The sequence below is a fragment of the Pimephales promelas genome, chromosome 4 (genome assembly GCF_988280905.1).
Source record: "Pimephales promelas chromosome 4, fPimPro1.hap1.1, whole genome shotgun sequence".
NCBI classification, from domain to species: Eukaryota; Metazoa; Chordata; class Actinopteri; order Cypriniformes; family Leuciscidae; genus Pimephales; species Pimephales promelas.
In genome coordinates this window covers 42,689,098-42,702,946 of record NC_142772.1, presented here as the reverse complement: position 1 = coordinate 42,702,946, position 13,849 = coordinate 42,689,098, and the positions used below count along the sequence as shown (strand labels likewise).

At 38.8% G+C, this 13,849-nt stretch overlaps 1 protein-coding gene across 3 annotated transcripts in view; it reads right to left on the bottom strand.

The window, feature by feature from the left end:
• The window catches only part of sema4c (sema domain, immunoglobulin domain (Ig), transmembrane domain (TM) and short cytoplasmic domain, (semaphorin) 4C), a 357,189-nt gene that overhangs the window by 20,508 nt on the left and 322,832 nt on the right, over window positions 1-13,849 (bottom strand). The gene's annotated exons all lie outside the window — the stretch shown is intronic.

Sequence of the window (13,849 nt, the reverse complement as noted above, 5' to 3'; positions counted from 1 at the left end):
TTTATGAAGCAGCAACATATCTTACATGCTTATAGCAGATCTCTGTCAAGACCAAATACATTAAAATTTCTAATTTCAATAATATGCTAAAATTAGTCTGAGAGTTGTAATAATTGATATATATATATATATATATATATATATTCTAACTAAATATATAACAGACAGACAGACAGACAGATAGATAGATAGATAGATAGATAGATAGATAGATAGATAGATAGATAGATAGATAGATAGATAGATAGATAGACAGTCAGACAGACAGACAGGCAGATAGATAGATAAACAAACAGAAAGATAGACAGACAGATGGATAGATCGATAGACAGACAGACAGGCAGATAGACAGACAGACAGACAGACAGACAGACGGACAGACGGACGGACAGACAGACAGACAGACAGACAGACAGACAGACAGACAGACAGACAAACAGAAAGATAGACAGACAGATGGATAGATCGATAGACAGACAGGCAGGTAGATAGATAGACAGACAGATAGATAGATAGATAGATAGATAGATAGATAGATAGACAGACAGACAGACAGACAAATAGATAGACAGACAGATAGACAGACAGATAGACAGACAGATAGACAGACAGACAGATAGATAGATAGATAGATAGATAGATAGATAGATAGATAGATAGATAGATAGATATCATCTTCAATTTCCTGACACTACCAGTCACTACTATCTGTGGCTATTTTTCGCAGAATTAAAACAGAAGGTGATATCATCCATCTTGGCTTAAGCCAGTGAAGAAGCCACAAGAGGACACTAGTATTCCATGCACCCTTGAACACACAAGAACATTGTGCCTCATCAGATTTACCATTACCGTGGCAGATGGGTGCAGAGTGGAGAGAGGGTTATGATGAGCAAGTACTCCAGGAGGGGAGAAAAGACACCACGAGTGGTGATGAAGATTCTGCCAGGATGGAAGTCAGGAGTGTGTGTGGTTATTAGTTGGAGAGCGGCAGCTTGTTAACATATAAGAGGGCTGGATGATCCAAGAGAAGAGGAGAAACAGACTTCCCCCAGGGAGGACAGAGAACATCTGCTAGGATGCAAACTGGGAGATGTGACAGAGCGCACACACACACACACTTCTAAATACCTGCATAATTACTCAAATGCCTCTTAGCCAGTCACAGAGCAAGTTTTTTGAGCTTTGTGCTGAGCCGAGCAGAGAGTGTCATTTCTAATCATCATTCACAGAACATGGCAATTATACAGGATGCACTTACAGATCCCCGCCAGAAAGTGGCAACGTTGAGCAAACTGTCCACTGAGGGGGTTCTTTGTCTGATTTCTAGAAGGTGTTCTGGCTGGTGGTATCACAAACAAAACATCCTACATAGTGTTAAAACCATTCACTAGTAAGTATCCTGAGTTGTGATGTGAACGACAGCCGAGAGGGAAAATTAAGGGCGTGTCAATGTTAAAATTCGAGATGATACGCAGATAATCACATTTTATGACTGAAAATGATAAAAAAATCTCTACTATTTAGCCAAAATATTAATTAAAAATAAAACGAAATATAAAATCAATCATTTTGTATGTTACATTTGAATTTAGGCATTACAACATTGTAATGTACACTCTAAATATTACATCATATAATTATTAAAATATTAAATATTACATAAGACGACGTACTAAAATTAGTTAAAAAATGAAGTTAAATAAATATTTAAACAAATTTATACAAAACTCATGTCTTATATTCATAATAAGCATACAATAAATATTGTGCACCCCATGGAAAAGGCATCATAACATTATAATGTACATTTATGATATTACAAAAATGCATTAAATTATTTTTAAGATTTCATGTAATAAATATTGTGCATACCATGGAAAATATGACAAACAAATTGCATTACATATTTTGCTTTGATTTGTGTGTGTCTGTGTATCTATCTATCTATTACAGGAAGGTCTCTGTGTGTGTGTGCGTGTGTTTGTGTGTGTGTGTGTGTCTGTCTGTTAATCGCATATCTTGAACCGTTAGTCCGATGGGTCTCAAACTTGACAAGTGTCTTGCTACGGGCACGAGTAAGTGCAGTGCCGAGTTTGACGTTGTTTGGATTAGAAATGCAAAAGATATCGCTAAATACGGGCATTTTGCACTGGTATACTGTATATAAAAAGTGGATGTATATTTTTGAATGGCAGTCAAAGAAGAAAGATGCCATATGGTGTAGTTACAGCATCCACCAGTAGGGGCTGATTGCTGATGCTAAACTTGGTTTTGTATGGTTAGCAGTGTTTAATTAAAAAAGTCAAACCAATCAAACTGACCAAGCTGAGGTAAACATGGAAAACACAAAGAACAAGTTGACCAACAGCACCATATCTAATGGGAAGAGAGTGAGTCTCTATCTTCAAGTGAACAGACTAAAAAAGGAACAAACTAAAAATAGAAATCACTTTGAATGGAATCCAGATGTGAGCAACATAAAGGGGACAGAGGTGAACTCTGCGTGTGTGTGTGTGTGTGTGTGTCTTTGTCCTTCGTAAGTTCTGAGCTGGGCCGAATGAGAGAGCAGTGAGCTCTGGTTGAGGGACCAGAGCCGCAGAAGTTGAAGGCTGCAGTTTTCTTCTGATGTTCCTCCACGGCTCCTTACAAAGCAGCTTTGCTATAAATACAGTCCTGCCCTGCTTATAGCTCATAACCGCAGCACTCCAAACACACACTCTGCTATTAAAGACCTATTTTAAGCCCTTTGAAGCTTTGACATGGATACAAAAAAATGACTTGGAAACACAGAAAATGGACACACACACACACTAATTAGGAAGAGAAAAGAGCGTACACTCATATAAAGGCTATAAAAACACACCCACGTTCTCTAAGACAAAGACGAGAGGAGCCACTGTCTGATGCTGACACGTAACAGTACAATTAAAAAGAGAAGAAAGGGAAGAGAGACACATTAAGAAAGACACAGGTGGCGTGTTTACGCTGACACGCAAACACAAACGGTGAGCTTGCGAGCGTGAGAGAGTGGGCGTTTGGGGGGACGAGGGGAAGTGCTGTAATTGCAGTAGATTAGATGAAGGAGTGGTGGGGCTGTCGCTGCTTTGGGAAGGGAAGAAAGGGAGAGCACGACTCGGCAACAGGAAATGGTCAGAACGGATTACCACAACAATAGCCTGAAAAACTCACAAACGCCACTAAAGAGCAGAGAGCGAGCGAGGGAACGTCGGCAGAAAACGACACAAACAGTATATGGGAATATATATATATGCCTAATTCTGTCTCCATAGGGAAGAAAAAACATCTTTAGAATAGCTGGTTTTCCTGCTAGTGGTTAGCAATGAAATGCTTAGCATACAGAGATTTGTTGCTGTTTGAGCGTTAAAGCTACACTGTGTAACTCTTAGCTAAAAACACGTAGTTCTTTCAAAAATACATGTGCTCATTAATGTATATTTACTTCGTTCAAGTAATAAAGTATTCTCGTGAGTGTATAATATGCCATTGAAAATACATACGGGTAAGGGGTTCTAGTGTCGGTCGCCATGTTGCCCCTCCATCTTGAAAGTACATTAGCCAAAGACTGAGGGACAGACCCGTTAATTCAAGCTTCGCCTTTCGCGTTTACGTTTGAGTTAACACTCGTGGACGATTTCGAACTGGAAGCCATGTTAATCTTGGACTACATTGGCCACCGTAGGAGTTAAAACGAAATCGGAATTGAGAGGAACAGAAAGTAATATTCACTGGATGGTCATATACCTTTTCACCGGGTGAAAATGGGGGTAAAAATCACACAGTGTAGCTTTAAAAAAAGTCTTAAAAGTCTTTCTGAACTCCCTGAAACACCTCAATTGTAGTCTGAGGCCCCGTCCACACTACTACGTTTTCATTTAAAAACGGAGACCTTTTGCTACGTTTGCACCTCTCGTCCAGACTAAAACGGGAAAAACGAAGACCTAAAACGGAGAAGTTTAGAAACGCTGCAGCTCCGTTTTTCGTTTTGAATCTCCGGAGGGTGTTTTAGTGAAGACGAGACAAAACGGTCGAGTTTAGAAACGCTGACGCAGAGGCTGACGCTCGGCTCTATGATTGGGTGTTATCAGTCATGACGTATCCTTCCCTGATTCGCCAACCACTGTTTACACCGGCACGCGCATGCCCAGTGTTGGTGAATGGTCACGTGATCCGCGTTTTCAGTCGTTTTAATGTGGACGGAGATCATTTCTAATACGCAGATAAAACGCTGGTGTGGACGGAGATCGTATTCGTTTTAATTTTCCGTTTTTAAACGAAAACACAGTAGTGTGGACGGGGCCTTAAGGTAACGTACACGTCACAATAGACCTCATTTAAATAATTCCCACCCAGGCATACTCAAAAAATAAGGAATAGACCTGATTGTGTTGGGTTAGTAGTGCTTTGAAACCATAGACCGTAAAAAAAGATGGATGACGCCCCTTCGCTCTTTTTCATCATAGAGAACTGAAGCCGCCAACGTCCTGATATGGCGCTGACATCTTGGAACTTGAGTCTACGCACTTGCGTTTTCAGGACAAGTGAGCAGGAAGTAAAGCTGCGAAATCAAGGCCCCGCCCTCACTCTCGCTGAATCAAACGCAAGCACACGCACTTTCATTAAGTGGCCTCTGTCTGCTCCGTTCTTCTCCAATGATGTCTGCTGATTGCAGTACCTCGTTAAAATAAGGTAAATACAACTACTAACCACATAGTCAACATTATAAGTCTGTTGGTGCTTCAGTGACCACTTCGCACAGAGAACCTGTCAATCACAGCTGTCAATCATGATGTCACAGCACCGTTTTTATAGCATCACATAACTAACTAAAAACAAACTAATTTTAAAAACAAATCAACGTGATAGAAACTACCATAAATGACAGAAACTATCTTTGCATAAAGGATATGTGAAGTGTAATTTAATTGTTTAGTTGGTCTCACGTCCCGTTGAATAACATGGGGAGGCGGGGTTTATGACCTATACTAGGACCGGTCACTGGGGGGCGATAGAGACGTTTTGGCTTCACTTTTGAGGGCTTGTGTGGCACGCTTGATTGAAACTCGCAGTTTTGGTAAGGGGCGTGACATTTCCGAAACACGCTTGAAGCAGTTGACCAATCACAACAAACTGGTCCAGTCGACCAATCAGAGCACATTATGCTTTTCCTAAGGAGGGGCTTCATAGAGACCGGAACTAAACAGAGTGTTACTGACAGACTAGGAAGAGAAGCGTAGCAATAATTTAAAATATATGAAAAATAATGTGTTTTTACAGTCCATCATCAGTGAAGAGAGAGGGGAAGTGGTTTTGATTTAAGAATATAAGGGCACATGAATTTAAAAATATGATGTACACAGATAAATCATTTATAATACTGCAGTATTAAAAAAAAAAAAAGGTATCATGATGACTGACATCCCAACTTCCTGACAGATGTTACTAGAATATGTGTCTCGATGACTGACAGCGCTATAGTGTAAACAGCAAAAAAGAGACAGGGGAGCGGCCCACGCCTGAAGACTAGTTAGTCTATCAGAAACGCTCTCTACATGTGAACCATTTTGCATGTTCATGATTGCTGACATCTGCTTTGCTAACATGTTTTAGATGGGATTTGAAAGGAGGACATGTGGTTGAATTTAACAAAATGGTGGGAGTAAGCAAAATAGCAAGCTGAAAGCACTTTTGAGTCAATTATGTTTTTCATCTGAAAAAAAAAAAAAAAACCTTAGTATTCTCTGTAAAATCTTTTGTTTTGGAAAGTTGTTAGTCAACAGCTGGTCATTAGCTGGTTTAACCTTACTTTAAGTTGGAAAGATCAACGTGTAGCTGTTTAAAGTTTGACAGTGTTGTTAAAATAAAACTGAAATAAAATATAACAACACTGTAAAAAAATATTGTTGGTTTAACTTAAAAAAGGAAGTAACCTGGTTGCCTTAAAATTTTAAGTTCATTTAACTGGAAAAATTGAGTTAATACAATGAAGGAGATTGATTTAATCATCAGAAACTCAAAATATTATGTTATCTGAACTACAAAAATTATTTAAGTTGATTTGACAAAAGAAAAAATGTTGTGATTACAAATCATGAAAATGTTTTTTTTTACAGTGAATTTGATGCAAGACTTTTACGTTGATGTACTAAAACTGAGTTATAAAAATAATAAAAAATGACAAAAGCACAAAAAAAAATGACTAAAACAAACAAAACATAAATAAAAAGCTAATTCACTACTGAATAAATACTATTAGAGTGTATAAATAATGCTAAACGAACACTTGCACCAGCTAACGGCCATCTTGGACTAACTAATGACTATCTGAGATGACTATTCCAAAACAACAGGAACGTTTCATTAGAGATCTCAACAATATCACAAGTTACCAAAGTCCGCAATAAATTCCATATGGAAACAACAACAAAAAGTAGCACAGGACTTATAATAAGATATTGGATGGTAAATTAAAAAGCAGTCATTTTATAGACAGAGCAACACTGTAAAAAATATTGTTGGTTTAACTTAAAAAAGTAAGTAACCTGGTTGCCTTAAAATTTTAAGTTCATTGAACTGGAAAAAGTGAGTTAATACAATGAAGGGGAATGATTTAATCATCAGAAACTCAAAATGATATGTTATCTGAACTAAATAAATTATTTAAGTTGATTTGACAAAAGAAAAAATGTTGTGATTACTAAACTGTAAAAAAATATTGTTGGTTTAACTTAAAAAAGTAAGTAACCTGGGTTGCCTTAAAATTTTAAGTTGATTGAACTGGAAAAAGTGAGTTAATACAATCATGGAGATTAATTTAATCATCAGAAACTCAAAATAATAAGTTATCTCAACTAAATAAATTATTATAAAGTTGATTTGACAAAAGAAAATATGTTGTGATAACAAATCTTGAAAATATTTTTTGGGCAAAACTGCCAAAACATGCACAATAAGTCCAGGAAAGTGTATTAGGATCGTCAATAAGGCCAGTTCTAATTTCATGGTGACTTTAAGTCTCCCGAGTTATGAAAAAGCAACATCAGAGCAATGAAACTGTCCTCAGGGCCAAACACGCAGGAACGGCAGAGAGAGCAAAAAAAGGTGTGGGCGCTGAAAAATTACAGCATGGGAGTAAAAGAGCAAAGTAGAAATCGAGGTGGGGGGGAATGAAGGGGCAAGACTGAAAGAAAATGAAAGAGTGAGTGGAAGAGACTATATGACGGTAAAAGAGAGAGATGTGTGAAAGGTTGTTGAAAATAGGCCGTCGTTTGACAGACCGGGGGGGGGGGGGGATTGCAGTCGAGAATTGAGCTCACAGCTTGTACCGAGTTTGACCTTTTCGTGAAAGTGGCAAGCGCACACAAAAAAATAGAAAGACTTTCTTTTTTTCTGTCCCCTTTAACAAACACACTCTGAAGCGAACAGTCCTACAAAGGTTACGGGAGACAGATTTATTGAATGAAAAACGAAACACTTTTACAGACAATGAGAAGTAGAAGCAGAAGAGAGGATAAATCACAGACGTCTGTGTATATCTGTGTGTGGGGAGGAGTTCGGCACGGATAGACGGAAACACGCACACATACACTCGCAGTGGGCCTGTCCGTTTCAGCCCAGGCCGTCATTATAGTAATTGGAGGGTAGAGAGATGTGCTAAGCAGGCAGTGCCTTTCTCTCTCTCTCTCTCTGTAGCTTTGCCATCCTCAGCATGTTGGACGTTCATATACTATTCCTCTATAAGTCAGCGGGAGTTTCCTTTGGCTTCCGTTGAAATTCGTCTTTAATTTTCTGTTTGACCTGCTCTCGGTCTCTGTTGTACCAGTTGTGGAGCTCTGCTGTGGAAAGTTATGGGTGGGGAGTGGAAGTCTGACGGGGCGGGGCATCTGACTTCCCTTTGAACTCTCAGAGCTGTTTTTCAGCATGAAGACAGTTTAACGGCTGCCCCTATGAAATTAGCTTTATTTTTTATCAAATTGTGTTTTTTTGCTTGTTCTCGAATTACTTTTTCTTTTTCAGTTTAAAATTTTCTGGATTCCACTGGATCCACAGTGGGCAAGTGCTCCGATGTATGTTGTGTTTACATTTCCGGGCGACCCGAGTTCGAGTCCTGGCTTGAGGTTTTTTCCCCAGTCCAATTTCACTCCTCTCCTGTGATTTCATGTCTGTCCTCTTACTATCTAAAAATGTGTCATTATTTTAAATAATACTTATACAAAATGTATTAAATTTGAACAGAAAAAATTTAGGCCCCATTGAAATTTATTTTTCCATTTTAATACTGTATTTCTCGGCATCCATTAAGTGGACATTACATTTAGTGGTCATTACATTTGAATAATCAAAATGCATGTGTAAAATCTTGTCGTGAAGACTTGATGACTGGTGATGTGAACTCTCAAAGTGCGTTCACGCCAGGTTTAAATTACCGTAATTACGAGTTACTTTTAAAAAGCGCTCACGCCCAAATACAGCATGTAATTACAGCTTGTAAGGATTACTTGTACCATGTGACTGATACAGATTAATTTAGGTGTTGATAATGGTGCCACAGAAACGCATTATTCTCAGTCCAAGGATGTGAACAGCTCTGAATAGAACGTCACGTGTTTTAATTTTGGGCCCTATCATAAACCTGGCGCAATGCAGTGTCTTTTGCTAGTTTCAGCCCGACGCACTTATCATTTTCACGTCCTACACCACCTTGTGTAAATAGCATATGCACCCATCTGTTCGCCCATGGGCGTGCTGGTCTGAAAAGGAGGGTGTTCAGGCGCACTGTTGGCGTGTTGCTATTTTGAGGCAAATGAAATAGACTGCGCCATTGACCAACAAAAACCTGGTCTAAAGTCAAGTCAATGGCGCAGTATTTTTTATTTATTTAAAGGCTGCATTAGTAATATGCGCCTATAATAGGCGGGTCCACAACGCACGTACACTCTGTTTATACACACAAACATGCCAAATATGAAAAAAAAAAGGATTACAATGTAAAAGATTGTTATTGTGTACATAAAGATATGATGGAATCCAGTTTGTCCCATAGATGGTGTGCTTGACCACTTTAACTACCACTTTCTACCGCTGCTCATGTGCATTTGTTATTATCGGAGCCGGACAATTTTATCGCGTGGAGCTATGTCTACCGAGTGGGTAATACGTCATACACAGTATCATAAAATTATGTCGAATTGCCATAAAGAAACACAGTGTGTTTCTCGCTCGTTCTCGCTTCTCACGAGACTTCAATTTCCAACTTACCGGGACGTCATTCCCCATGTTGCAAAGTTGGTTTTCCGCCTGGGGATGCTGGGGGGAGCGGGGAAAGTCACAATTCTTTCCAGAACAGGTCATTGAACCGTTCGAAACTGTTTTATTGAAATAGTTGAAATAGTTTAGCCTGGCTGCGCCCGCCTACGCACTTCCGCTCAATTTCATTTTCCTTCAGTACTGCGTCTGGGACCGCTCCATATCCTTAGGTTTCCAGAAATCAATTTTTTGTAGGACCAATCAGCGAATAGAGGGAGTGGCTGAGAACGATGACGTTGCTGTAGTGCGTCAGTTTGAGTGCAGTAATGGCAGCGGAGAAAGACGTGAGAAAAGCTATTCGGCCCGTTGTTGGAAAAGAAACTGCCGAATATACAGAATTTAAAGCCGGATTGTTATCGTCTCACCTCTTGTTGCACAACGGAGGACCAAGTGAAGGAGGCAGAAAGTTTGGAAGTTTGTGCTGGGCAGCTCGTGCACGATGACCGTGACATTTTGGACTTTAGCCTGGTGTTCGCGGTGTTCGGAAGCCCCGAGTCCTGGCTTCTAAACTATTGTTGAAGATCCGCTCAGGAGTCGTGTCAGTCGCTCAGATTCCCAACAGTAAATTTACTGATTCTTGTGATGAATAGAACATTTTGAGCCCCTTTGTGCACTCGTGCAGGAGGTTGGTGTGTCAGTTTTACATGTTGTAAATCATACAAATTGGTTGTGATTTAAAAAAAAAAATTGTCATAAATAAAAATTTGAAAACCCATACTTTGGAGACTATATTTGATTTTCAGTTTTAGATGTCAATGGTTAATTTGTTTAAAAAAAAACAACAACTAAATGCCATATAAAAATGTACAAACACATACTTTGAAGACCATAATTAAGGTAATTAAGAAACAAAAATACGTAATATGAAAAATTGTTGTTTATTACACATCTGCAGACAGACTGATCATTCACTGTAACTTACAGCATTGACTGAATAATCACTGTCCTTCATGTCAAATATACATTTCGAATTAATAATTGTTCCTAGATTAACAAAACCTGCAGCTCTCGTTGACTGAAATCCTATTGTAAATTTAATCCTCTGATCATTCGGAGTTCGGACTTGTTGTTTCTTTTACTGTCTATGGTTGTTTCCAGCCGTTTCGGCGCACGACATACGTCACTCACGACCACACATTAGCGATTGGCTATGGCAGATCGTGAGTGACTCTGGGCAGATCCAATAGATTTGAACTTTAATAGTGAACCCGCCTACAAGGAAGGAAACGTTTCTCAATTGAGGGAGGCCAGACTCTCTGTACAAATGAAATGTATGTACGAGAGTCTGGTAGAACCAGGCTAGAAATAGTTGTCCCTTTAAGAGAATATGGACCCTATTCGCTTTTAGACCATGCCTGGGCGTACCAACCATTTCTCCCGCTGTTAAACTAGCATAAGTGGATTCGAACAAGCCCTAAGTCCACTTGTGTTTTAGACTATGTGCTTAGATTGTTAAAGGCATACTCCACTTTTTTTTTTGGAAATAGGCTCATTTTACAACTCCCTCAGAGTTAAACAATTGGGTTTTACCGTTTTCGAATCCATTCAACCGATTTTCTGATATTTAGAAGAATATCAGTAACCAGACAGTTTCTGGTGTCATTGACTTCCATTGTAGGAAAAAATATACACTATGGTAGTCAATGAGACTAGAAACTGCCTGGTTACTGATATTCCTCTAAATATCAGAAAATCGGCTGAATGGATTCGAAAACGGTAAAACTCGACAGTTTAACTCTGGGGAGTTGTAAAATGAGCCTATTTCCAAAAAAAGTGGAGTATCCCTTTAAAATAGGGTCCTACGAGACTACAGTAATTAGGGCATAGTGTGAACGCAGCTCTGGAGACAAAGTTCATGTGTTCACGTCCTCATAAAGTGAGACGGCAGATCCTGGAAACACCACGAGCCTCACAGATGCTTCATTATGTGTGGTTGATGAAACCTCATCACACATTCACACAGAGACATGTACAGTGCTTTGATGATCAACAAAGGGGAAAAATGGGAATGAAAAGACGTTTAGTTGCAGACAAGTGTTTGCAATGCTTGCGAATCCTCTGTGTTTTTAAGATGGGGATAATTGTGGAGGAGGGGTCTTTAGGGTGTGTGGAAAGTACTGGGTAAATATTATCTCTGCAGCGATCCAGCTCTCCACCTCCAACCACACACACACACACACACACACACACACACGCTACTGCAGCTCTAAATCCCTCAGACTGCCAGTCTAAGCACTCTGCGCGCTCACACACACAAACATTAAAGTGCACTCCGATGCTTTGCCTGGCTTTTATCCTCCCCGAAAAGCGCATGTGTGCTGCGCAGGCCTACTGTTTATGTGGTTTAGGGCCCAAATGAAGTCACACATGACCTGAAACAGTAGTTAAACACACACTGTAGACACACTGTGTACTTTTCTGCTCTTTCTGGACTTTCGTTGACGTCCCACTCACTTTCTGTAGCTCAGCTAAATCCATTTCCTGTCCATTTAAGGCTGTGTTCCCGGCCGCCACGATCTCTACCGAGGGCTTAAAAGGAGATGCTATCAATTTATGGGTGTACATAAAACCATGAGTACTGCTTAATGTTTATTGTAGCTGTTTTAGATTAAAACAAGAAAAGATTGAGGGGCAAATTAACTAAACGCTGTGCCACTTTTGCACACAGCATTTCAGCAATCTAGTTGAAAGTCGCTTAGCTAAGATTGCGGTGCCAAGAATATTTGATTTAAGCCCAATCATTCATGTCACACACGCCTCCTTCTATACTCCTTCTACACTACGCTATTTTTTTTTTGCTCAAAAGTAACAGTAAAACATTTGTAATGTTTAGATTTGAATTTCAAATAAATGCTGTTCTTTTCAACTTTCTATTCTTTAAATAATCCTGATTAATCCTTGTCATCCCAGGAATAAATAGCATTTTGAATACATTTAAATAAAAAACATTCCCCTGTTGTTCCCTGACAGCATTTTTGCCAGCCAGCAGCAGCATTTTTGATAATTTTTTTTACAAAACTTTCATGGCCACCAGAATATTTTGTTGTATGAACATCTGAACATGCAATATACTGTATCAAAAGAAGGACCCTCTGCTTTTGAACAAAAGTGTACAAAAAACGTTTTATTTTAGCTTCATGCATTCTTTTTTGAACAAATGCCTCCTTCAGATTCCCAGAACCCGATTGAAAAACAGGGGAAATAGAGCGTTCGAAGTAGCGGGCCCCACATTGTGGAACAAACTCCCAACTCAAATTAAAACGGCTTCTTCCTTATCTGAGTTTAAATCTGCTCTGAAAACTCATCTATTTGATGCAGCTTTTAATGTAATTGACTTGTACTCACTGATCCTAAGTGATCACTGTTCGTTTTACTGTGTTTTATTGTAATATTTGTACAGCACTTTGGTCGGTTGCCAGCCGGTAGTAAATGTGCTCTATAAATAAACGGAACTTGAACTTTTTTATCAACACTTGAATTTGGGTTTCATAAAAAAAGGCAACATTTTGAGCAAAAAGAGGACAAAGTCCATCAACGCTTCACAGTCCTACATATACCTCGTCCTGGCTCTGCATTTCATTCGGTAACAATAGGCAGTTTCAATTTATATGCTGTTTAACATTGACGATTGCATTATTTTACATATGCTATTGCTTGTTTCTGCTTTTTTTGCCGGTGTTTTGATCAGGATATTCTGTACTCTTACAAAAAAAAAAAAAATAGCGCCCCCTACCATATAACAGCGAAAACACGGTAAGACGGAAAATTCCGTCAATGGCGGGGAAAGAGTTAAAAAAAAAATCTTTCTTTTTTCCTGTATTTCTTTACTCAAATAAATATAGCATTGATAAGCATTAGACACTTCCTTCAAAATATTTGTTTGAAAATTGTCCGACGAAAATAAAGAGCTACCTGGCACAACTGACTGTGATGCAATGTTAAATTGTCATGTTTTATTTTTGAGTACATTTTATATTGATATTTATAGAAGTAATTAATCAAATGATGGAGAAGAGGCGAGCATTATGACAGGGCATCCATCCAGACACGCGGTGTAGACTAGTGCACCTTCTGCATTTTAAACAGCCGATTCAGGTGCCTGGACTACAGTAATGAAGGGAAGTTTTACAGTCTCAGCATAGTATGCCACATCACGCGAGTCTGTTGCGTCCTCCACCACCTTTTAATCAGGACTGGCATGCAAAAAGCATACAAATTGAAATTTTTATACCATGGTTTTTATACCATATTGCTGTAAAAAGATCTACAAATGACTAAAACAGGACAGATTTACTTGAGAAAATTGTGAAAATAAGCTTCCAGAGCATTTTCAGTCTGACAGCCAAAATTATTTTTTATCACCACACTGGCAAATAGATTTTCTCCAACTTTAAGCATAGACTTCATTAAATGTTGTCAGATGTATGCTTATTTTTTTATATTTTGCCAAAGAGATAAGAAAAATACCCATAATTCAAATAATATTATCTGAGAACAAATCTTGAAAACAAAATATGCAATT